The sequence below is a fragment of the Balaenoptera physalus genome (genome assembly GCF_965194825.1).
Source record: "Balaenoptera physalus genome assembly, chromosome: 20".
Taxonomy (NCBI): Eukaryota; Metazoa; Chordata; class Mammalia; order Artiodactyla; family Balaenopteridae; genus Balaenoptera; species Balaenoptera physalus.
This window is the reverse complement of record NC_138901.1, coordinates 24,819,357-24,844,762: the sequence shown is the minus strand read 5'-3', so window position 1 is coordinate 24,844,762 and position 25,406 is coordinate 24,819,357. Positions and strand designations below refer to the sequence as shown.

At 56.0% G+C, this 25,406-nt stretch overlaps 1 long non-coding RNA gene across 1 annotated transcript; it reads left to right on the top strand.

The window, feature by feature from the left end:
* The first annotated feature begins 1,215 nt into the window (after positions 1–1,215).
* LOC309650431 lies at positions 1,216–24,465 on the top strand. Its single transcript, XR_014257574.1, has 3 exons — positions 1,216–2,475; positions 22,276–22,375; positions 24,138–24,465. It is a non-coding gene; the product is annotated as an uncharacterized lncRNA (long non-coding RNA).
* Positions 24,466–25,406: the final 941 nt, after the last annotated feature.

The window sequence follows — 25,406 nt, the reverse complement described above, 5'->3', positions numbered from 1 at the left end:
GAATTCCCTGGTAGTCCAGTGGTTAGGACTCTGTGCTCTCACTGCCGAGGGCCGGGTTTAATCCCTGGTCGGGGAACTAAGATCCCACAAGCCACGCGGCCAACCAAACAAAAAAACTAGGTAATGAGCGTTCAGGTTTGCTGTAGTATTATGTATACATTTTTATGTTCCTAATATAATTAACACGTTTTGAAAAAGGCAGATTAGAAGAGAAATATAAAAATATGGGGAGAGGGGTTGTAAGAAAGAGGGAAGGGTCAACAGTATGAAATGCAGAGCAAGTCCTGCAGTGACAGAGTTGGGGGCAGAGCCTGGACTGGCCTGAGGTAGGCGAGCTCCCACTAGTGTTTTGGGCCCATAGGCTCAGGGTCTGCTTTCGGTTTTCCTGTTAAGAGTCCCGACAAGAGGGACCTGAAGCCCATCGTCAGCCAGTGGTCCACCTGGGGACTTCCCACTGTGGTCTCAGCCCTGCCGCCTCTGGGACACGCCAGGAGCCTTTGATGTTGCTGCTGACGATACAGTGAAGCTGTCCTCGTCTCTTACCCAAGAGTAAATGGAGTCATCACTCTGGGAGAGATTTGTTTGAGGACCCAAAGCGGTGACAGTGGCCAGGCCAGGCAGTTCTGCTGGAGGCGTAGGTTGGCCCCGAGGCAGGGGGATGACCATGCTGACTTTGGCAGGAGTCAGCAAGTCTCTGGTGCCCAGGGGGTGGGGGGGGGCGAGGATGGTGTTGAGGCCTGAAGGTTTGGGGAGGCAAAAGCCAAATCCTGGTGCCCAGGCATGGAGAGCGGGCGATGCCCAGGCTTGGCAGACAGCAGGCTGAAAGATGCCATGCCAAGCTGGGGCTAGGGGCTGCCAGGGTTGGAGATCAGAGGAGCGGATGGGGGAGGGCCGGGGCGCTGTCGGGGCTTGAAGCAGGAGGCCGCCAGGGGCAGGGTGGCGGTGGGTGGAGTGTGGAGATCAGTGAAGACAGAGGGTCACCGGGGGGAAGTGGGCAGTGCCAAAGGAGCAATGGGAAAGAGTCAGTGCCAACTTGGGGCTGGGGGGCAGGGGGAGGGAGCCCTCAAACTTATTCTTTCCCCAGGTCTCATTCACTTTGCAATAAAAACAGAGGCCTTTATTGGTGAGTTATAAACCCTAGAGTTCAGGGTTCAGAGGGGCCTCTGGGGTCATCTTTTCCAATTCGTTCTTTGTACAGTTGGGGACAGCGATGTCCACAGTGGGGCACTGGCCTTTCTAGGACTATCCAGTGAGTCTAGAGACATGAACTGGACGGAACCTGCCTGTGTGTCCAAGTCTGTGCCACACCTGTGTGGTGTAGGGTGGGGAGCTGGAAGGTGAGGGGTGCTGAGAGTGAAGGGCTCCAGTCTTGACCAAGGAGACCAGTGGTCCTTGGGGAGATGAGGCCAAACACATCCAAACCCAGGCAGCAGAGGAAGGCCATGTGCGCCTCTGGGGAAATGTTCTGGGTCAATAGTGGAGCACACCTCCTGTGAGCTGGGACCTTTGGGAGGGATTCCATGGAAACTGTAGTTTTGGTGGAACTCCAAAAAATAGGGAGGTATTTAAAACCATTAGGAATTTATGTTCAACGGAACTCAAATATCCCACAGTACTAGAAAGGATTTTACAAGACAAAAATACATCATGAAGGTGAGTGCTAAGTACCTGGAGCTGACCTTGGTTACTCTGCTGTCCAGGGGGGTCAGGCTGTGGGTCCCTCCTATTGGCAGATAATCCCAAGGCCTGCAGGTCTGTTGGGGGACAGAGCTGAGGGCTCTGTCATTAGCTGGAGGCCCAGGAACACGTACTGCAGGCCAAGGCTGAGGTCAGTTGGGAAGTGCCCCTGGGCGACATTGATCCCCCTCCTCTCATTTCACAGTGGAGCAGACTGAGGTCCAGGAAGAAGTAACATATTCTCCAGCATGACCATTTTTGCAACATTCCATTTATTTCTGAGATGTGTTTGGGAGTGCTTGGCATTCTGGGAGGGCGTTGGCCTGAACCAGGATGCCCCAGAGGGCAGGCGCTGCTCCTGGATGGGTGCTCAGAGGACTGGGCCTGGCTGGGCAGAGATGGAGGGGGCCATCTGCCCTGTTGTCCTCTGGTCAGGGGAGGGGCCAGTTGGGGCCTGAACCTCAGGATCCACCACCAACCCCCCCATCCTGTTTGCCTGGGAGTGCCTGATTGCTTTGGAAGGGCAGCCCACCGTCGGGGGTAGGGTGGGGCTTCCAGCAGCTCCTGAGGGCTGCAGGATCGGACCCGTTTAGCCTCCGCAGTCATCTGACCCCCATGACTCAGGCCTGGCCCTGCCCCTGGAGGGCAATGGGCCAGTCTGAGCTCATCACCACTGCCCGGAGCAGAAGTGGTAAACAAGTTTGCCCTCTGCCTCCCACCCCTGAGAGGAAGCAAGGAAGAGGGTGAGGTGGGGGCTCACAAGCACTCCACCAGGCCCAAGCCATCTGCATAACACAGGTGCGTGTCATGGGTGTCCACGGGGCCTGTAGGATGTGTGCTGGGCTCTTGCATGTGGGCGACATGTACAGAAGCGTGTTTGCTTTCACATGCGTCCTTGGAGGAGCTGTGGCCAACCTTTTCCAGGGACCAAGTTGGCCACGGAGCAAGGGACCTTTCACCCCATCCCTGGTGTCTGGGGGCCAACAGCTGAAGGCTCATGAGGCTGGGCCTTAGAACTGGGGGTCCCTGTGGAGTAACATGTCGTTTGACCTGCTGGTTCTCAGCCTCCTGACTTTCAGGTCTCATGGATCAGACTCAGGTGCTGGGGGTGGAGCTGGGGCCCTATGGCCCCTGGGAGCCTCTGAGAGACTGCAAATCTTCTTGGGCTGCTGTTCTGGGCTGCCGGAGCCCGCGGCAACATCTGAGAGGCACGGTCCTTGGCGTCCCCCCTCTTGCTGTGGGCCCCTGGCCCCATCTTCTCTCCTTCCATCTCAGTCCCTCCTCCCCTCTCTCTCCCTGATGCCTGTCTCTGTCTCCCTCCTTTCCTTTTACACCCACTTTTCTGCCCTCCCGTCCCTCCTGTCTCTCTTCTCAACCCAGTAACTAGCATTGCTATTTGTAGCCACCAGATGGCACCAGTGCACCATGTGTCCCATCCTAGATGAGCGTACCACTCCCCCCTCCCCCCAGCCCAGGGTGATTAAACACCCTTAACCCTTCACAACATCCACACCCTGCCCAACGCCTTCCTGGGACTTTAAACGTGGAGGAAAACAGATGCAACAAAATATGGGCAGGGCCAGGGTGGGGGCCCGGAGCTAGAGAGGCTCTAATGCCCCTCAGGGTAACACCTACCTCACAAAGGGTGTTCGCACACATCACAGCATTTCTACCTCAAACCCATGAGGTCCTGGGTAGTGTGCACTGTGCACGTGAAGAGAGTGAAACCCAAAGGAATGAAGTCAGTCGCCCAGGGTGGGACATCAAATGTGTAGTGGGAGGGAACTTGAACCCCAGCTTTGCAGGTTCCCAAAACTTGGGGTTCTTGGGCTGGCAGGAGTGGGTGGAAATGGATGGTGCGAGGGTCCCCAGAGCAGGTGAGGCCCTTGAGCACTTTCTCCCATGCTAAGGCCCCGTTACTGTCCCTTTAGTGTCTCTTGGTTTGTTTCTTTCAAACCTGACACAGAATGATCCTTCACCCAGGGAAGTGCCTGCTATTATCTTAGCCTCTGGGTCTTCTCAGAATTGAGGCATCTTTACACTAACCATTTTCTCCTTTTCCTTTTTGTCTCTCTATGTATATTCATGCTCTGTCTTTTCTAATAAGGCTGAAATGTAGAAGAGGCAGCCCCTCTCTGCCTTCTGGGGAGCCCTCAGGATAGTGGGAAACACAACCCTGTCCCAGAAGTCTATTGAAAGGGGGACACAGAGGTGTAGCTTTCTGGGAGCCCCTACTGGTATAGAGCCAGAGCCAGGTGAAGGTATTCAAGGGAGGCTTCCTGGAAGAGGCAGGGGCCAGGACTAGGGAAAGGTAGGCTGAGTGAGGGCAATGCCCTCCATGACAGCTGCTGAGTGATCCTCATGTATGGGGAGCAGAGGGGGTGGGCTGTCACAGCCCTGGAGTCAGGGGAAGGGCCCACGTTGGCCCTAACTTGGGCTAAACTCCCCGACTGGCCCATCCCCCCGCCCCACCCCTCACCCCCTGTCCCACTGGGAGGCCTGCTGTGGGCTGGGACAGGAGGCCCAGGGTGGGGTCCCTTCCCCAGGGCCGGAGCAGGATCCTGGGCCGGCTGTGGCAGTGCCCAGGAGCCAGAGAGGAGCCGCCGCCCCCCACCCCCTTGGGCCCCTCTGTAATTAGGGCTATTTTTAGCCCCCTCTTCCTTCCTATTTCAGGCCTCTGGACTGGGCCGGAGAGTGGGCTGTCCTGGGGCCGAGGGCTGGAGCCGCTAAACTGGGCCTCAGCGTGGGAGCTGCAGCCACAGCACAGACCACAGCCTGGGGAGGAGTCCTGGCAGGGGGAGGGGAACGGGGACGTGGCCAGGCCTGGGGCAGGGCCTGGTGGGGTGGGGGCGTGTCCTTGGCTCATCTGACCCCTCCCTGGGCCCCTCACTGATCTGCCCCCCTGGGCCCATCCCTCTGCCCCCTCCCTGTAGCGCTGCTGATTTGAGGCAGTTAGCCCTGGGCCTGCATCTGTGTGTGTCCAAGAAGGTGCGGCCAGAGCACCTTCAGGACAGTGTCGTCCCAGAGGGGTGCCCAGAGTGTTTATAACCATTTATTAAGTGCTTACTGTGCCAGGTACCGACCCAGCACTTTACCTGTATTAATTCATTTACTGTGTACAACGACACTACGAGGTCCGTGCTATTTTATCCCTATTTCACAAATAGAAAAACTGAGGCTTGGAAGGAGCCCATTTCTCGTGTGCCGGGCTCAGGGAGCATCCTGATCTCTTCCGATGGTGGTTTGTGGGGGGGGTTGCTGAGAGACACGGCTTTCTTCTTCATCTACTTCCAGGCTCCACTCCTTGGATCCCAACACTCTATCCGGCGCGGCTCCTGGGCAGCAGCCTGTCAATCTGCCTGTCCCTGGTCTGGTGGCCCATGGCCTGTCCTGCAGGCGGAAGGGTGGGTCTTGCCCAGCTGGTTCCAGTTAGGCACAAGAAAGCTGGCGAGGGGTATATTTAGCCCTGGTTTCTGGAGGAGCCAGAGGTCTTTCATCGTTGGAGGCGCTGGCCACAGCCGGACTCAGCTTGCCAACGCTGGGCTCTTGGGCTGCAGGGCAGACAGGCTTCGGGCAGGGAGTGGGGTCAGGGAAGAGAAGGGGCAAATGTGGCCGTGCCCATCTTTGGGGCTGGGGTCGGGGGAGTGTCAAAGCCAGTCAGGACCACTCAGTTCTGAATGCCACGCTCAGGATGAGTCTGTAGGTTTGAAGGCTCCTACAGGCATTGGAGGGCAGGCCTGGGGGAAGACCTGCTGCCTGCCCCTTTGAGCCCAGGCCCAGCCGAGGCCTAGCGTGTCTGTGGCACGGGGCTTAGCTGGGCCTGGGAGTCTGGGGGCCTGTTCTTAATCAGGGAGGTGGGCAGGAGGCAGAGTTCCAGGGACAGGAAGGCGGTGGCCTTTCCATTCTCTCTAAGGAGACTGACATGTTTGGGCATCAATGTTTGGAGAAGGTGAGGGTGGGGGGCAGGGATACTGTGCAAGAGGGAAAGAGAGGCGCACAGAGAGGCAGCCTCCTGGTGCCAAGTGGTGCTGGGTGCTGGCGGTGCTGGGCGTGCGGAAGGCACACAGGTGTTTGCCTCATTGCCGCGGGTTTCGGGGTGGTGGGCTCTCACTGTGTGCTGGGGCCGGTGGGCTGGGACCCGTGTGGTGTGGGTGCCTGCGTGGCTGGGCTCTGGTGGCACACGGGTGTGAGACGACCCACTGGCGGCTATGGCATTGCTGCACTGTAGGTGACTAGGACAGCATGTGACCCCATCATGATGTTTCTGTGGGGCAGCCTAGGAGTGTGGTGGTAGATGAGGGACTAGGGCTGTTTTAAACTGTCCAGCTCTGATCTTGTGGGGCTGTGTAATTATCCCCCTGGATGTTGGTCTCTGTGTGTGAGCCTGGGAGTAAACGCATGTGTGGATGCAGAGTTTGGGACTCAGGCTGTGTGTGTGTGCGCGTGTGTGTATTGTTATTCTGGGTGTGACTGGGTATGTGAATGTGCAGCGGGGCTACCAGTCAGTCACCCACCAGCTTCCCACTGCAAATGAGTCCTGTTCCCACTGAGGGTCATGCCCCACTGCCCTTCTGGGGACTCCTACCCCAAAGCCACAGGCCCTCTGGGCCTGAGGGAGAGAACCCTGCAAGTCGTAAGCGCCTGTCTCTCTCCTAATCCCCTCACCCCCACTCCCTCCGACCATCCCCACAGACGGCAGGCTTCTACCTGCCCCCGGGCGTGAGGCAGGGGAGAGAAAGAGGAGCCAGCCCGCCTGCCCGCCGCCCCTCTGTCGTCTCTGCATTCAGACAAAGAGCTCACCCTGGTCTCTGTGGGCGTCTGGGAGACGCTGGGGGGATTAGCTGCCCGCGCCGCCCTCTCCCCACCTCATGCCAGCCCACCCGGCTGGCACCGACACCTCTGAGCCCAGGGGCGGTGCCCTCACCGCAGCCTCTCCAGCCCCGGAGGGTGTGTGTGTGTGTGTGTGTGTGTGTGTGTGTGTGTGTGTCCCCTGCCCCCACACCTTGGTGCCCCCATGAGAAGTGGGTCCTGGGGTACACACACTGCTGGCGGGGCCGTGTCTCCCCTGGGTTTCTACTTCTCTGTCACTCAGCACGTGCTCGGCAGGCCTACATGTGCGTCGGCACCCCTCTGTCTTTGAACCTCTCATTCCTGGCCCTTGCGCCCCTCCCCCACAGTTGACTGCAGCTCCGACCTCCCATCCTTCCCCTTGCATTCCTGGGGGAAGGCGTGATCCGGCCAGCGAGCACTGCTGAGCAAGAGAGAGAAGGCAGTGGGCGCCCCTCTGGTGAGGGCTCGGTGCACCCTAGCGAGGCGAAGCTGTCTGTTTCGGTGTGGGGTCAAAGGAGCTCGATGCAGGAGACTTGGGAATGACATTGGGTCTCGTGTTTCTGTGGCTTCTCCATCGGGAGCGTGACTAGTCTGTTAGTCGTGCCTCCTGACGTTGAGGCTTTAAGTCTAGCCTTTTCTTTGTATTGTGCAAAACCAGAAGTGACTTTCAAAGTTCTTTCACGTTTACTCCCATGGATTTTCTCAACAGGTGGGGCAGGTATTGCTGTGTTTCCTATTTCAGAGGTGTTTAGATCAAGGCTCTGAGAAGTTAAAGGATTTACTCAAAATCACACAACTGGTGAGCAACAGAGCCAGGACGGAGCCCAGGGTCTTGCTCTGTAAGTGTCAAGGGAGACCCTTTGGACCCCTCCTAATCCCCATGGCTGGGCCTCTGCCTCCTCAGTACCCTGTCCCTGCCACCCTCGAAGAGTCCGCTGTTTCAGGAAACTGTGGAATGGAGATAGGCCAGTGGGAGCTGGGTGAGATGACCTGGCCCCGCCTTGAGTCACACCCCATCCTGAAGCAATCAGGGCCCCATGGCATGGACAGCCCTTGCATCCATCCTGTGTTTTTGCAGGTATTTATGGATGCTCTATCAAAATATTATTCTGAGGTTTAGTCCCCTCCTGTCTCCTTTTATTTGGTCTTCAGTGGAGGCAATGAGGCACCAACCGCATTCCTTCCGTTGAAGGGAAGCTGCCAAGCATGCCAAGAAGGAAGCTGGGCTTCCCCAATGACTGGGAAAGGGCATAGAGGTTAGGGATCTGGCTCCGTGCCTCCGGTATAAGAGATGATCAATATATGAAGATGGACATATAGTGGTGAGTGGGTGGACGAATATATAGAAGAGGGTGAATGCACAGGTGAGTTGGGTGGGGGATGCATGTGTCAGCTGGCAGGTGAATGGATGGATGGATAAATGAGCAGGTGGAATATGTGGATGGGTGAGTGGGTGGTGTTAGGATGGATGGGTGGGTGGGTATTTAGATAGATGGATATATGAGTGAATGGTTAACGGATGGATTATTAAGTGTGTGGAGGATGTTGGATGGATAGATGGATGGAAGGGTAGGTGAATGGGATGCATGGAAGGATGGATAAACGGATGGAAGAGTGAATGGATGGGTGGACAGATGGATAGATGGATGTGTGGAAGGGTAGAGATGGGAAAGTGGGTAGATAGATAGGTGTGTGAGTGGATTTGTGGTAGAGATTTGGGAGCCTGGAGGAGCCTTTGAAACACAGGCTCTACACAGGGAATGAATTTTTCACAAGTATCTTGGTTTTGGTCAGCCCTCAATTCATCTGAACTGATGGAGAGAAACCATGTTGTGGAAAAATCTAGAAGATGCTGGTTGGTTGCAACCTGATTTATATCACACTCAGGGGTGGGTTTTGGCTCTCGCCTATGAAGTCTGAGGGTCTGAGCACTGTGTATGACGTGTCAGTCATACGCATAGGTATGCCTCATCTTGGGAGTCCGGATCCTACTTTCCTCTCAGCGTGCCATCATCTTTCTCCCTCCCGTGCTGGGCAGGACGGCGTCTCCTCTCAGACAGTTACAGAGTGCAGTCAGTGTGCTGTGATTCTCCTGTAGCTCTCTGGTGGGCTCACTCCTTCGCTAGGGTCAGGGACAGCGGCTGGACTTCCTGTGGGTCTAGGGCTGTTCCTTCAGGTTTCTCTGAGGCTTAGTCAGCACTGGAGGAGTCCAGGACCACAGAGATTAGCCTGGCATCTGCCAGGTGGTGGGATGCTGACATGAACTTGATAGCGGCAGTGCTGCCCTGACAACAGAAGGTGGACACTGACCTGCTTTCCCGAATGAGAGGAGGCAAACAGAAGCTGTAACAAGGCACATGGAGGTTAAATGCCAGGAGGGGGTGTGCTTGGCTGGCGGGTGGGGGGGGGGTGGGCTGTGGAATCATGTCTCTGTCCCTTCCCAGGTATCAGGCCTATTCTTGGCTTCAAGAGGATTCTCTTTTGCCCTTCTCTTGGGGAAAATCTTCCCTTGGGGACTCTGGATGGCCTGGCTTCCATGACAATTATAGGAGCCTCACGCATTGAGAACCTGCTGGGTGCCAGGCACTTTACATACGTCATCATGTTTAATTCTCACAATATCCTTTCAAGGCAGGGAGTATTTCTCCCATTTTACAGATGAGGAAACTGAGGCCCGGAATGATTAAAGAATGTGCCTGGTATTACCCATCAAGGAGGTCATAAAATCAGGATTCCTATTCAAGTCGACCTGACTTCTCTGCCACATGCCACCTCTCATGTCTGAGCCCACCACCCCCTCCCTGCAGTCTGGTCCAGCTGGTTAGAACGGGTTCAAGGAGCAGCAGTTGGAAGGACACACCAGAGGGATGTAGGTGAGGCCCCCAGAGAATGAGAAGGCTCGAGACCGAGGAGATGGGCTATAGCCAAGGACCTTTAAGTGTTTCTAGGGCTCTTGTACAGAGACCTGCTGGCCTCTATTTGAAATACGAGGCAGCATGAAGGACTTGGGTGAGACTACCAGTAGGACTTTCTGGCCTAGAGGGCTGTAGAACTCTGAAAAGGGCAGAAGAGGAAGGGCAGAAAAATACATTCTTTGGAGAAGGTGACCTATGGCGGTTCCAGCGCAGCTGATTTGCTGATTGAGACAAGGGGTGGCCAGAAGTCCTCTTGGGACATCCTCTTGCAGCCAAAAGAGGCCAAAATGGCCTGGGTGGGAGTTGGGAGTCTTGAGAGCTGGAGCTTTCCGGATCCAAGGAAAGACCAATCATGGGGACTGGTGCTGGGATGCTGAAGCTGGAGCAGTTCGGAGCCCACCTCAGGATCCCAAAAGTGGGAGCTGGGAGATGCCAGGACATATTTCTGGGGAGACAGGAAGGGGGTAGCTGCAGGAACCAGAAGGGAAGCCTGCCCCTCCCCAAGCCAGGCAGTCCCTGAGGCCAGAAGCCTGCCCTGCCCCTGGGGATGCTGAGAAGGCAGCAGGGATTCGTGGGAGCCTGAGCTCCAGGCGGGTGACCAGGTGACCAGACCTCTGGTCAGTCCCGAGCAGCTGGGTGGAGGGGAGCTGGCGGCTGGGGCAGGGAAGGGTGGAGACTGGGAGGTCCAGGTGGGCCGTGGCAGAGGGTGGCCCCTCCTGTGTCTCCCCTCACCTGCTGGCCTCCCCCTTCTCCCTTTGATGCTTCTCACCACAGACTTCAAACAGGCTGCCCTCTGCTTCTGCCCGCCCGCCCATAATTAGAGCCTGGCTCAGGCTGCCTGTCACCCTCACTCCCTTCCCTGCTGTTGATCTGGCTCAGGCTCTCTGTCTTGCCTCTATCTCTCTACTTTCCCTCTCTTTCTCCATCTCTCTCTTTCCCTCTCTTCCTGGTTCTCCGGCTCTCTGTGTCTCTGATCCTCTGTCTAGATCAGGGACCAGCTCTAGTCTGGGCCCCAGGCTGCAGTTCCCATGGATGCACGCTCTCTCCCCCGCATCCTCCCCTTCTCTGTCTCCTTCTGTGTGTTCTCACTCTGACTGGAGACTTGACTTCTCGGTCTTTATTGCCGTACCTTCTCTCCATCTCTACCAAGCTCTGTCTCCATCTCTCTCCTTTTTTTCTCCCTTATTTCTAATGTGATCTGCATCCCCTCGCCACCCTGAAGGTTGTCCTCATCTGTGCCTTTCCCACCCAGAACCTGGGGCTCAGGCCCCACCCCCTCCCTGGTGGAGACTGCCCCAGTGCAAGCCCGCAGGGCCGTGCGCTGGGCCAGCTCCAGGCTGTCCGCCTCCTCCCTGGTTGGTGCCCTCAGCTCCCAGCACAGCCCCTGTGACTCCTGCCCCTCCCTGGACTTCTTTCAGGCCCTTCCCGTGTCTGGTTTTTCTGGCCAGGCTGACCTCCCACCCAGCGGGCCCCCTTTGTGGCCCTATGGCAGGCAATGCCATGTCCATTCTCTTTCCCGGGAGAGGGCGGGGCTTGCTAGGAGCCTCTCCATGGCCTAATATGGGAAATAGGGGATTAAGAACCCTACACATCCCCTCCCCTCCAAGGCACTGGGGCTTGGGCTGCACCTTGACCCCTGCCGGGGCCCAGGTATCTCTAGCAGCATCTGCCCATCAGGTGTAAGGGCTTCATCCCCGTCAGAGAAAAGGCTCACACTCCTCTCACTGTTACCCCCAGGGCACCTGGTGCCACAGACCCAGGTCCTCTTGGAGAGACTGGCCTTGAGGGGCAAGGCTTGGGCAGTGAGTGGTCTTGGTGTGGATAGACCCCCAGGGCTGACAGAGCCCTCCCTTGACGCTGCGGTTCTGGACTAGCCCCGGGGCCTCCCTGGGCCTGTTTCGCAAGGATGCCACGAGGAGGGGTGATACTAAGAAAGACATGACTAACCCCTAGGTTGGACTCCACGTTTTCCAGCTGACAGTGCCCTTTCCTGGTCATGTGGGAGTCTCGTGACCCCTGACAGGGGCGTGGAATGAGGTGACCCCATCTTTCTACAGATGAGGACACTGAGGCACAGGGATGCCACGTGCCCTATCCAGGACCCCTCCTCAGGGGGAAGGCAAGCTGGCTGGACTGGGGGCTCAGGGCCCCGTGGGAGTCTGGGCTCCAGACAGTGGGGGCCAGGCAGGACACATGGCCCTGGCTGGGGCCTCACGTGCCTCAGGCCTGGGTAGTTCTGGCCAGTTCTAGGTTCTAGGCAAAGATGGGCGCCCACTGGGTGGCTGCGAACTCATGAGTCAAGGGGCTTCAGCAGGGACCCCGATTTGGGGCATTTGTGGACAGGACCCAGGAGAGGCCATGCCTGGGGCATGCTCAGGCGATCAGGAGCTCGAGCGGCTGGGGGGACACCCGCTCTGAACTGGCAGCCCAAGCATGCGTGGCTGTGTGTGTGCGTGTGTGTGTGTGCACGGCTGCGACGGAGTGTGTGATTCCGGGTGCGAGTGTGAGGGTGTGTACACGAGCATGAGTGACTGTGCGTGTGCGTGCACACGCTGTGTGCCTGGGAGCGAGGGTTCGTGACTCCATAGATAAGGGTGTGAGAGGCTGTGGTTCGTGGGTGCCTGCAACCCTGTGAGGTCATTTCAAATGTGAATGAGTGAGAGGGTTGTGTCGGCGTGAGTCCTGAGTATGTGTGACGTGTGTGTGTGTGTGTGTGTGTGTGTGTGTGTGTATGTTTGTGTGTGGGAATTGACTTGGGTCTCTGATGCGGGAGGATCTATGTACACAGGTTTATATATGAACGTGAGCAAGAGCAGGAGGGAACAGACAGGTGTGGGCCCGTGTGCACATGTGTGTGCATGCGTGCGCGGCTGTGTGAGCGGCGTGACGCCCAGGCTTCCTCCTCATCTTTCGGGTCAGCAGCATCACCCCCTCCCTCCCTCCTCTGTCCTCCCTCCCTCCTCTGTCCTCCCTCCCTCCTCTGTCCTCCCTCCCTGTCCCCTTCTTTCTCCCTTCCCTGCTCAGCCACCCTTTGGGGATCAAGTGCCAGGACCACTCCCCAATTCCAGAGGCACCCTGGGGACACTTTTTTCTCCCTTTGCCGGCAGGAAGGGGTCCTCAGAGCCGGGGTCAGGGGGTGTTGGTTGGGGACGCAGGACGTGGCGGCCCCTGCCTCTGAGGCCTGGGTCGGAGGAGGAGTGGAGAAGTTCCTCCTGGCCTCTTTCTCCCCTCACCATCCTGAGGCCCAGGGTGGGAGTGGGCTGACAGTGATTGTCCAGCATCAGTGTCTGGGTCCCATTGGTCAGGGAGGCGGCTCCCAGGCCCGGGCGCTGGCTCCAGCCTCTGCCCTGCCAGCCTCTGCCTGAGCCTCACCGGGCCCTGCCTCTCCGGGCCTCAGTTCCTCACCTGTGAAGCTTCTCCTCCTGCTGCCTGGGTCTCAGCCTCTCCCCCAGCTGCCAACTTGGCAGGGCCCCCAGTCTGAGGTCCTTGGCAGGGGAGAAGCGTGGAGGAGTGAGGGAGGGTTTTCTTTGCCTTTAGAAACTGGAGATTTGGGCTGGGGTGTGTGTGCTCTCCCCAGATGGACTTGTCCTAGCACACCTCTGCTGCCAGGGGGCATGGATCCCCGGGGTGGCCGTCTGAGGGAGACATTGCAGCACTGGTTCTGTGGAGCCCCAATCTGAAGGCGGAGGAGCAGCCGTGGCCCGGGGAACCCCTCAGTTTGATGGGAGTGATGCGACACACTGGATACCCAGAGAGCTGGATCCACACAGCGAAATAAGGACACAATTCCCAGCCAGCCAGAACCACAAGATCCACAGTACTTACCGAGGGCTGGGCTGAAGACAGCTACTCAATTCTTTGAATAAATGAAAGGAAAAAAAGGAAAGAAAGGAGGGAGGGAGGGAGGAAGGAAGGAAGGAAGGAAGGAAGGAAGGAAGGAAGGAAGGGAGAAAGGAAGGGAGGAAGGGAGGAAGGAAGGAGGGAAGGGTGGGTAGAGGGAGGACATCAGAGCGGGAAGGGACGGAGGGGACAGACAGAATTGAGCTGGGAGGCCCTGGGCAGCTTCCTGAAGGCAACTGAGATGCAGGGACAGCTGAGTCTTCACCCTGAAACTGTGGATGTTTGAGGCCTCTGGCATTTATTTTGAGCATCGAGGCCTCTCCAGGACCCTGGAGCCCTGCTTAGTTCGTTTCTCTTTCTGCCTCAGTCTCCCACTAATATTTTGGGGAGACCCCCTCCTGGAAGCCCAGAGGGCTGTGAAGGGTCCCCTTTCTGCCCCTCCTAGGAGAGGAAGCAGTGTCCTCAGCAGGGGGTGGCGGGGCCAGCCTGGGTTCCCTACCTTCTCAACAGCCACTCACTCCCCTGGGCCCACTCCCTCCCTCCCTCCCAGACCCAGGAAATCTTGGGGCGGGCACCTGCTCCCTGACACTGTCCAGCGGGTCCAGCCAGGGAGGCAAGGGGGTGAATGCCAATGGGAAGGGCCCCTGGGTCATCCCTGTAGGGGGTCCTGTTGGGGAGCTCAGAAGGACAGGAGCCCCTGGGGTTGTCTGGCACCCACTCATTCCCAGGTAGCCTGCTTGGCTGCAGCCTCAAAACCAGGCTCAGAGAACTCCAGAGGTGAGTGGGAGGGTGGAAAGCAGATTCCAGGCCACTGCCCGCCCCCCGAACCATCCCAACCCCCACGTGGACCTGCTTTGCCTCTCTGTGCCCTGCTCTATGCCCTGGGCCTTGTCTCCAGCTGGTGGGAACGGGTCCTGAGACCTGAGGCTGGTCTTACCCCATCAGCTGAGAAGCTCTGGAAGCAGGGAATGTGTGCCCCCCTCTGACTGGTTCCAGGAAGAGGAGGCATGTGTGACCAAGGATAGGCAGATCTAGAATTAAATCCTGATGGTAGATCAGCCCATTCCCTTCTTAGTCGAAGATCAAGGTTCTGGAGGGCTGAGTGTGGGCTGCCCCTTTGCCAGGTGTTGAAAGCTCGTCTGATCCAAACCAGCTTGTATAGCAGTAGCTCCAATAGCTATATTTGCAATTGATTGACGCAACACATCTCAAGTAGGAACTACTTCAGTTTGTGATCACTTCACAGTTTGCACATTCACACACCCGACCTCATTTTGAGCCCCTGGCAATCCTGAGACGCAGGCAGGAGTGGGGCCGTGCCCCCATCTGCAGGTGAGGAAATGGAGGAGGAGAGCCCTTCTCGTTCAGGAAGTGCGCCAGGTTCTGGGATCTCAGGCCCCCTCTTCCCCACTCTCTTATTATTTATCACATTTGGGAAATAATTCGGTTTGGTCCTCGGAGCCAGGAAGGCCTTGGGTCCCTCGTGGGTAGGCTGTGCGTCTGGTTTAGACCGGGGGACAGGGCCAGGGAAGAGTGGATGGGCTCACCTCGGCTGAGTGCAGACCCCTTCCCATTCCAGCACAGCCGTTCGCCCCTCAGGGCTGGGGCCACGGCAGTCTCAGGACTCAGGACCCCTTCTGAGGAAGTTCTGCATGCTCGCTGCCCTCTCTCCTCCAGGGACAGGGCCTGGTGGCCCCGGCCAGCATCTTGTGGGCTGCATCCTGCCTCTGGGGCTTGCTGGGGCTGGTGGGAGGCATGGGGTCCGGGTGTGGCCCCAGACTGGGTGGGCTGCCCCTCTATGGGTGAGTGGGAGATGGGATCGGGTGCCATCTTACCCTGGAGGCTGAGTGCCAATGTGGCCCCCTGCTGGTGACTGGCCAGGCCACTGCAGAGCACATTTTTCTCTGGGTGACAGCCTCCTTCCCTCCCTGCCCCTGGCAAGAGACCCCTCCTCTTCAGGCCCACCCAACAACCCAGCCACCTCAACTCACCACCTCAGAGCTCTCCCTCCTCCTTCTCCCTTCCTGCTCTGTATTGAGCTGCTACCAATGCCTGGCACCTAATAGGTACTTTACCCAGGTGATCTCATTAACTCTGCCGGGGAAAAGGTATCATTAGCTCCCATTTTAGGGATGAGGAGCTGAGGCCCAAGAAGGTAGAGTGACTCACCCAAGGTCACACAGCTAGGTTGCTGGCAGAGGTGGGATTCAGTCTGTCAAGCTCCACGGAGGGTGTAGGTGGAAGAAGTGCTACAGAGGGAGCTTGGAGCTTGGGAAGGGCTTTGACTACTTCGATGAGAAGCCTCAGCCTGATTTTGTAGGTGAAGTGCTTTTAAACAGGAAAGTTACACAATAAGAGCAGAGACCCAGACTGCCTGGGTCCAAATCCTGCCCTGAAACCTAGCTGTGTGACTTTGGGCAAGTTACTTAACCTCTCTGTGCCTAGTTTTTTTAATTAGTAAAAAGGAAATGGTAATAGTGTCAACCTCATAGGCTTTCTAGGAGGATAGAGTTCATGAGCCTAAGGTGCTTTGGGCAGAGAGCAGTGCCTGCTGCACATTATGCACCATGTGTTTGCATTAGTGCTGGTGGCTCCTAGCCAGACCCCTTCCTTCTCCCTTTCTCACCACCTTGCCCTGTCCCACACCCACCATCCTCTCTGAGGAATGAGAAGTGCTGCCCTGAGCAAGGAACTGAGCCCGTGACCTGACGTGGGCACAGGCCCCCATGTGCCCTGCCCATCTTCGCTATGGCCGCTAGGTGCCTGGTGGGCAGAAGGTATGTATACTTGACTCAGATGGGGAAAAGGGGGCAAAATGGAAAAGTCTGAAATAGCCTTCCTAGTGAATGCGCGTGGCTGCCAGGGTGCAGAAGAGGCACGAAGGGGCTGCCTCCTTGTCCGGGCTGTGGAGGGTCTTCAGGTGTTGGGTGAGGAGGAGTTGAGGCTGGCTTCCAGCAGGAGGACAGGGGTAGCTGGGCTGAGAAGGAGGGAAGGGTAGGAGAGGGAGAGGCGGGGGTGGGGGATGGGGGTGGGGGTAGGGGTGGGGGAATGGGGGCAAGTGAATGATGGGCGGGGGACGCGATTGAAACCTACCCTGGGGTGGGAGGCTGAGGACAGGCCTGCAGGCAGAGGAGGCTTGGTGAACAGATTGGTGGAGACACTGCCACCGCCCAGGTGTAGAGATGAAAGTGTCCACAGAGGCTCCCGCACCACCCTGGTGTATCCCCTAATCCCTACTCACTCCTCCAGAGGCTGGGGCATTCTCCCCCGAGCTTCGTGGCTCCCTGGCCGGTCCCCCTCTCACCACTCAGGAGCATGCCCCACCCACCCCCAGCTGGAGCCAGGAATGGGGCTGTGGGCAAGGGGCTGGTCTCCTGGGTGACCCCAGCTGGAGAGGTGTCCCTGAGGGGCACATGGCCATTCCTGATGGTGGTCAGGGGGTAGTGGGGTGAGGGGGGCTGGACAGGACCTCAGCTGCAGGAAAAGGGGGTTGTCCTCAGTGGGAATCAGTAGAAGAGCAGCTTGGTCCTTCTCTTCTTCCCTCCCTCCCTCTCCCTCCTTCCCATGTATTCTTTTCCTAGCTCTGAGTATAGTGCCTGACCCGTAGTAGACATTCAGTAATTATTTGAATTCATTAAGTAGAGCTAAGGATGTGAATTCTATGGTTTCTGCTGATGACCTAATGCCAGGATCCAGTTCCTTGGGCTGTGAGGAAGGAAGTCGGGACAGGAATGGGGATGGAGTTTGTGATGGGTCGGGGGCACAGATGTAGGAGTGAACTCCGGCTTGAGACCCAGCAAAAATGAATCACTTGCCCAGGGTCTTTTCTCATCAGCTGGGACTGGGCAGAGGAAAGCACGGGAAATGGGTGGTGATATGAATAAAAACATTCTTTTATTTTTAAATTAATCTTCACAAACAATTAAACAGATAAGTAATTGGACATAAAATTCCAATTATGTCCCTTGAATTCAGTCCTTCCCACACTTCGGCTGTGGGAACACCACTGGCCCGATTTCTGCAGTGAGAACTTTGAAGTTGACTGATTTGATATCAACCCACTTTTTAAACTTAGCTTCTCCACCACTTCCTTCCTAGCTGTGTGATTTGGGCAAGTCCCTTGATCTCTCTGTGTGTTTGTTTCCTTACCTATGAAATGGGGATAACAATAGTACTTATCTCATGGGGTTATCGTGAGGATTAAATGAGTTAGTGTTTGTAAAGCAGCTGGAAGAGTGCCTGGCTCATGGAAAGCTCTATGTAAATGTTTGTTAGATAGAATGAGTAAATAAACACTTCTGAGCAATGACAGCTGTGAAGTCGTGGCTTGGTGCACCAGTTAGATTTTCTTTTCTTTTCTTTTTCTAAACATTCACTTTTTAAAAATATATTTATTTTAGGCTGTGTTGGGTCTTCGTTGCTGCGTGCAGGCTTTCTCTAGTTACAGCGAGCGGGGGCTATTCTTTGTTGCGGTGCGTGTGCTTCTAATTGCAGTGGCTTCTCTTGCTGCGGAGCACCGGCTCTAGGCACCCACGCTTCAGTAGTTGTGGCACATGGGCTCAGTAGTTGTGGCTTGCAAGCTCTAGAGTGCAGCCTCAGTAGTTGTGGTGCACGGCTTAGTGGCTCCGCGGCACGTGGCATCTTCCTGGACCAGGGCTCAAACCCGTGTCCCCTGCATCGGCAGGCGGATTCTTAACCACTGCGCCACCAGGAAAGCTTACCAGTAAGATTTTCTCACACACATTAAAATAGAGAACTAAAGGTCCAGTGGTTAGGACTCAGTGCTTTCACTGCTGTGGCCCCAGGTTCAATCCCTGGCTGGGGAACTAAGATCCCTCAAGCTGCCAGCTTGGCCAAAAAAAATAGAGAAAACTATGAACCATTAGTATAAAATGATCTTCCATACCGCCAGTGGGACATTGTCCCAGATGAACCTTCCATGCTGTCTGGGTGCAGGTATATTTTACGTGGTTTAATTCAGTCCCAGTTGTAGCCCATACTCTCTTCCTGGGGGCACCATCATTGAATCTCTATTGGCCTCTTTGTCACCATGGCTTTGTCAGCGTACCTCTGCCGTGAGATGTCAGCGCTGTTTGGATCCCATGCTCCCTGTGACCCGGCTTATCCGTGGGAAGTCGCTGTTCCCAACGAGGCACCGAAGCAGGTGGGCCATCTGTGCTAGGGATCTTTCCCAGAAGTAACTACTCCAGATCCCAGAGATTCCATGCCCTGTCCCAACTGAGCCCCTCATTTCAACCTTCTGCCTTTTATGAACCTGGGAGAAAAGGGAGCCCGGGAGTTGGGGATGGGAACAGGATAATTCCGAGGCCTGGCCAGGTTACCTTCAATTTACCCTCTGGGCTATTTGATTGGCTTGAGGACCTTAATTTGCTTGTTGTTTGAGGTTAACCACCTTCCTTAATGAAGCTGGGGGCAGTGGAGAAGGCAGGTGGGAAGAGAAACCCCTGAAGGTGCCAGGGTGCGAGGACTTCTCTTGGAGGCCCGCCTGTGAAGCAGGAGATGGCGCCTGCCAGCACCCATCTCATCCTCCCAGGAGGGACCCATGGGAGCGCATCCTGATTGTCGTGGGGTGGTGGAGGGGAGAAGGCCCTCTACCTTCCAGAAGCTCTGCCCAGAGGCAGGGTTTCAGGATAGAAAGCTGGCGTCGCAGCAGGAAGACTTCCCACCAGACCAGGGTGGGTAGAGGGGCTCGGGGGGGATTCTGAGGGGATGGGAATAGCTGTGTTGGTCAGACCTGGGTGAGAATCGAGGCGGCCAGTCATACGGTGAGTCCTTAGGCTCTACTGTGGGTTCAAGTTGGGATGACAGAGTCGGTGAGGGGACAGCTGGGCTGCTTTCCTCAATTTGCGGCCGGAGGTCTGCAGCCCTGGTGTGCAGGAGAGTCAGTTTCCACATTCAGGTCTACATGTCCTGGTGTGTGTGTGTGTGTGTGTGTGTGTGTGTGTGTGTGTGTGTGTGTGAGTGTGTGTGTGTGTGTGTGTGTGTGTGTCTGAGAGGAGAGAGCTGCCTCTTCCATCAGACCAGGGGCTCCCACGGCAGGGCCTATCCCTCCCGTAAAGTGGGGGCTCCCTGAGGGCAGGAGCACTGCTGCCTCAGTGATCTATTCCTGCTTCCAGAGAGTGCTCAGCTGCCACTCAGAGCACGGCCCCAGGCCCCGAGCCCTGCCCTTGCCTTGGCCTCTCTGTTCTCTGCCTGCCCACCCCCCTCCTTCCCTCCCTCCCTCCCTCCCTCCCAGCAGCCTTGAAGTGCTGCAGAGTGTGCTGTTCTTAGGACAGAGTAAACAGGCAGGCAGAGCCCGGGGTGGGGCCCTGGTAATGAGGCTTTTCCGGGGGAGGGGGCCTGAGTGGGCTCCCATCAGATAAGTCAGTCCTTCACTACCTTCCATTTGCTATTCTAATGAGGGACACAGCTGAGGGACCGGCAGGTCCAGGTCTAGCTGGGCACATGGCACCTGCCTTCTCATCTTGGCTGAGCTGGGCCCGTGTGGCTATATGATCTCTGGGGTCCCCCGACGTCCTGTGTCCAAGAAAGCCTACGACAGTTCCTCCCGCCTCCGATTGAAGGCAGGGACTGTGGTTGCCTTTCTCACCCCGTGTAGATCCTCCGCCATGCTGTTAGAGAAGGCTTTGGGTCAGACTCCGGGAAGAACCTCCCAGGTCATGGGGGTACATGACAATAAACCTGCCAGATCCAGGTCTGCAATGGGGCAGAATTAGGGAATTAAGCCCCTGCTCCAGGTCTTGGAGGGCCGCCCTGCTGGTGTGGCACTGAGCAGTTTAGGAAGGCAGGCAGGCAGTGGACAATAGAGGGAAGGAGGCACAAGAGTTAGCACCAAAAAAGACCTGAGGGTCATATGAACACAGGAAAAGAAATAGCCCTCGTCCTCTTCTGGGTCATTTTCCTCTCCCAGGCATAAAAATCAGGTTCTGTAAAAACACTGGGGAGAGAAAGGCCAACAGTGCGGTGAGCTGAGGCCTGGCACCTTCAGCAGTGATTACGAGAGGTGTACTCTCACCCTAATGGACACCTAAAGCTCATTCTATTGGCCCCTCAAGAGGACTCCCCGGAGGTCGCCCCAGGCGTGCTCCTGTCTCCAGACTGTTCCACCGGAGGCTGCCTCTGGAGTCAGAGCCCCTGGGCTGGAATCCTCGCATCCCCCTTTGTTTACTGAGTGGTCTTGGACAAGTGGTTGCCTCAGTTTCCCCATCTGTAAAACGAGGATAAGAATGAGAGTGGGAGAAGGGATGATATAGTTCCTGTAAAGCTCTTTTCACAGAGTCTGGCACCCACTGGGCTCTGGTGCTTCCTCCAAAGGCCCCTTTCAAGTGCTCATTTTCACAGCCCTCCTGGAGGTCCTTTCTGCTGTCTGCCCAATACCCCTCCTCAGAGTACGACGCGGTGTCACCTTCCCAGCCTACGTGGGGAAGCAGGCTAGGGGGCATGTTGGTCCTTTCTGTCCTCAGTTTCTCCTTCTTAAATGCTGCCTCCCCTCCTCTTCCCCTCCCTACCCACTGCCCCCCGCTCCAGGCCTGCATGGTGAGATAATGTCTAAGAGATACTTGGAGTTACTTGGAGGAAGAGGCCAGACAGTGAGTGACCAGAGGTGATTATCTGGCGTGACTAAAGCAGTGGTTTCCCTCCCCCCAGCCCGGGCAGGAGGGAGGGGGACATCTGAGGTCACGCTCCAGAAGGAACTTCCCAAGAAGGACTAGGACCCAGGGAAGCCGACCTTGGGGTGGGGGAATGGGGAAGGGTGGCAGCTGGGAGCTCAGCTTCAGGTGGATTTTCGCAGGAAAAAATGCCACTGCCAACTACAACTCATCCCTTTCGGGAGGGGTTTTGAGGCAGGGGGCTGGCCAAAATGGTCCCGTTCTCCCCTTGAGCAGCGACCCTGTCTCCAGCTCTCAGCCTGCCTCCTCCATGGACACTGCTGTCTGCCCTTGCCCTTGGCCCCTGCCCTCCTCCCCTCCACCTCTCAAGTGGACCTGGCTCCCTCCCAGCACCTCCTCCCCTCCACCTCTCAAGTGGACCTGGCTCCCTCCCAGCACCTCCTCCCCATCCTGCCCTGGGGTGCCCACTATGGCAGCCCAAGTCCAGACGCCCCTCTGAGCAGCAGCGCTTCCTCTGCAGGAGGATGACCTATTTGCTTCTCGCTCTGTACCTCCTCCGCCCGCCCTACCCTCAGAGGCCTGCAGAGGACCTGAGAGCTGCCCACTGGGGGTGGGGCTGTACAGCTGGACTCGCATCCGCTCCCCCAGCCTCCTGTCTGTGGAGTGAGCCAGCAGGCGGGAGGCATGCAGTTCCCACGCAGACCTCTGGGTGCTGCCCAACAGCTGTGGCTGGCCCTCCACCGAAGGACCTGGCAGGTACTCACCTTCAACCCTCCTCCTGCCCCCCAAAAGGGGCCGCCTTCATTCAGAAAAGAGAAGCAGCTGCTAATATTAATATTTTCATAAACATCATCTCTTTGATCCTAGTTAGTAGTACTGCTGACTCCCATTTTACACATGGGAAAACTGAGGCACAGGGGGACCATGTGGCTCGCCTCGGGTCCCACGGAAGGGTGAGGAATCCTGACAAAGCCTTGGGAAGACAAGAATGAGCCTGCAGAACTGGGGTAGCCTCCAATGCCTGTGTGTGAGAAGCAGATACCCTGGTTTGTTCTGGTCTCTTAGTGCCGCAGAGAGGGGGGGCGGTGCCTAGCGGATGGAGCCCTGGGTGGGTTTCCAGTCCAGCCTTTGCTGTGGTCTTACTGCTACATGCCTGGAGTACGGAATTTCTGTAAACAATATGGAAGTCTATAGAATACAAAGTACTCCATAATCCTATTCCCCCGTCAGGTAACTGTGGTTAACGTTGGTATGCTTCCTACCAGACCTTTGTAAGCATTCAAAAAAATTTTTGTCAACACAAACAGGACTTTAATAACAAATAGTAATAAAACAAACAGTTCCTTGATTTGTGTTTGCATTGTTCCCATCTGCATTCACAGAGCGATCTCATGTTTAAGGCTGCAGAGCACCCACCGTGTGGATGAAATCTAACTTGGTGAACCTTGCTTACCAGGAGGCATCCGGGCAGTCTCACCACAGGTAACGCCGAACAAGGATGCTTGTCCCTTCGTGTTGGTGGGAGCATGCTTCTGTAGAACAGCTGCACAGGCGTCACCATCCCTAGAGGAAGGCATCCTGTCTCCCCCTTGGTGATCTGATCCTGGGGGCAGGGTCTGCCCATTCAGGAAGAACTTCCTCAAGTCTGACCCAAATCCCAGTGGGTGGATTGAGCTGTTCCCTCCTCACATCTCCTGGGCAGGGTCTTCCTTTTCAGGGCACCATTCATTCAGCTGGCTGGCTGGTCTAGGGAAGGCTCTGCTCTCCCTATACAGTGGTGTGAATGCACTGGGAAGTAAGGGAGCATTCCTCTCCTCGCCTTGTTGGAAGCTTCTTGCAGAAAAGAGGAGAAAGACCAAGGAAGGTCTGGAGAATCAGCAGTGGCATGTTCACGGAGGGCTGGGGGTTGTGGGCCCAGGAGGCACCTTTCCGCCTGCTGGGTCTTAATGTCTGGGAAGCGCACAGAAGTCCTTCCAAGGCAAGAAATTTCAAAGCACTTCCCAGATACTACAAAAGCTTCTCTTGGGAGATGGGGGGACTGTCGCTTCCACAGTGGGGAGGTGGTGGGGGGAGCAGAGCCAGGTGTCCCTCTCTCCTTAGCTGCTTCCGGCATTGGCCCCCGCCTTGCCCCTTTGGTCCAGCTGGAAGACTGGAGTCGTCCTATATGTGCATGTCTGTCTCCACACTCACCTGGCAACTCAGAATACCTGGGTTCTTGGGACTGAGCAGGTCAGAGGAGTCAGCATTAACCCTTCATGTGTTAACCTGATCCACAAGGCTGTGGGTTCTCAGCCAAAAACAAGCCAATAGATCTAATCAAAGGCAGAGCCTTCAGGGCAACACCCAATCCATTCCGGAGGCTGTTACTGATTTCACTCTTAATCTTTGCGCTGAGCACTTATTCATACAGCAAAACCCTTACTGCACACCCAGGTGCTGAGATCCACAGTCTCACGTATGTTTTGTGTGTGCGTCCAGGAGACCAAGCCCATACAATGTGATAAGTGCTTTGACTGGAGAAGCTGCAACAGGAGAAATGAATGATTAGAAACTCACTCACTGATGTGCTGTTAGCTCAATTACCCCTAATTGACACTGTTCCTGGCGCGCTAACAAGCCAGGGGAAGTCCCAGGTGCAAGGGACAAAGCCCTGGGTGGTTTTCACCAGGAGCCAGAAGGCTGGATTTGAACTGCAAACCTTCCGACTGCAAAGCCCTTGCTCTTTGCATCCTTCTACTGCAGGCAACAATGCTGGTGATTGGAGAGGGTCAGGACAAGGACCCTCGGTACACGTGTGGTACATGAGTGAGTGAATGATTGAACGTCTGAACACCCTGGATCACAAGTGTCTATTTCATGTGAGCCTCTCTTGACGGCACAGAGTATGTTATCCATGTCTGAGTCCCAGTCTTGAACACAGGAGGGCCTGGTGCATAAATGAATGCGTGAATGAATGATGAAGCCATCGGTGAGTTCCACTTTAGTAGTGCTTCCTCAGGAACCTCTCAGCGGGTTATCAGACTACAAGGCTAGAGGCCCCTTCCCCTCCATGAGGTCTGGCCCCTTCAGGAAATTTCACTCTCGTCTGGACTGGGCAGTGCTGTGAGGAAGCAGAGAGAAACCTGGCCCATCCTGAGAGCCGGGGTGGGAAGGCCAGGCAGGGATGCCGCTGGGTCTCCAGGGGACCTTAAGAGGTCATCGTGTACATCCTCCAGCCCTCACCCCTCCTTTGCCCCTCGGGCAGGTGAGCAGGATCTCTTCTAAAATGACCAGCCACGCACAGTGGTTAAGAATCCACCTGCCAGTGCAAGGGACACGGGTTTGATCCCTGGTCCAGGAAGATCCCACATGCCGCAGAGCAACTAAGCCCGTGTGCCACAACTACTGAGCCCACGTGCCACAACTACTGAGCCCGAGTGCCTAGAGCCCGTGCTCCACAACAAGAGAAGCCACCACAATGAGAAGCCCGCGCACTGCAACGAAGAGTAGCTCCCGCTTGCTGCAACTAGAGAAAGCCCACGCACAGCAATGAAGACCGACTCAGCCAAAAATAAATAAATTAATAAATAGAATTTTTTTAAATTAAAAAATAATAATAAAATGACCAGCCACGGCACGTGGCACTTGGTGGGCTCGCAACAAAGAGTATTAAGTGAATGTCAAGTGAAAGGATAGAGACATTGGGGAAAGGTCTTTGTTACTCAGGTCACTTGTCGGGGGAAGTTTCGCCTCCAGTCACACTGTTCTCCCTGGGGCTATAGAAGGCTTGAAGGCTTCTGCTCCCCTGGTCTGAGACCCCCAAGCCCCACCTTCTAGGAACTGCTCATTGGGCTGGTCCTTTGCAGAAATTCTTAAACTTCTCAGAATCACTGATGGGCTTAGGGTGGGGACTTTGATGGGGAAAGCAGTATAAAATGCAGGCTTCTGGATTCAGTGAATTTCAATGGGGAGATTGTGGGAACATTCTGAACAAGTGCTCCCCTGATTCTGAGGCAGGTGGGTGATCTGTGGTCTACATTTTGAGAAACAAAAGCTCAGTGCCTATCTCCCTGAATGCTAGGAAATGACCTTGAGCAGAAATTTGGTATTTTTCGCTCCATGAAGGGCTGGGTTTTATTTCTAGGGAAGAAGTTCTGTGGATCTACGGAAACTTCGGGGGCTTAGGCATGGTCCTTTAGACCAGGGGTCCCCAACCACCGGTCCTCAGCCTGTTAGTAACCAGGCCGCACAGCAGGAGGTGAGTGGCGGGCTAGCGAGTGAAGCTGCGTCTGTATTTACAGCTGCTTCCCATCTCTCGCATTACCACCTGAGCTCCACCTCCTGTCAGCATTATGGTGAGTTGTATAATTATTTCATTATATCTTTCAATGTAATAATAATAAAAATAAAGTGCACGATAAATGTAATGCACTTGAGTCATCCCGAAACCATCCCCCCACCCTACCACCCGGGTCTGTGGAAAAATTGTCTTCCACGAAACCGGTCCCTGGTGCCAAAAAAGTTGGGGACCGCG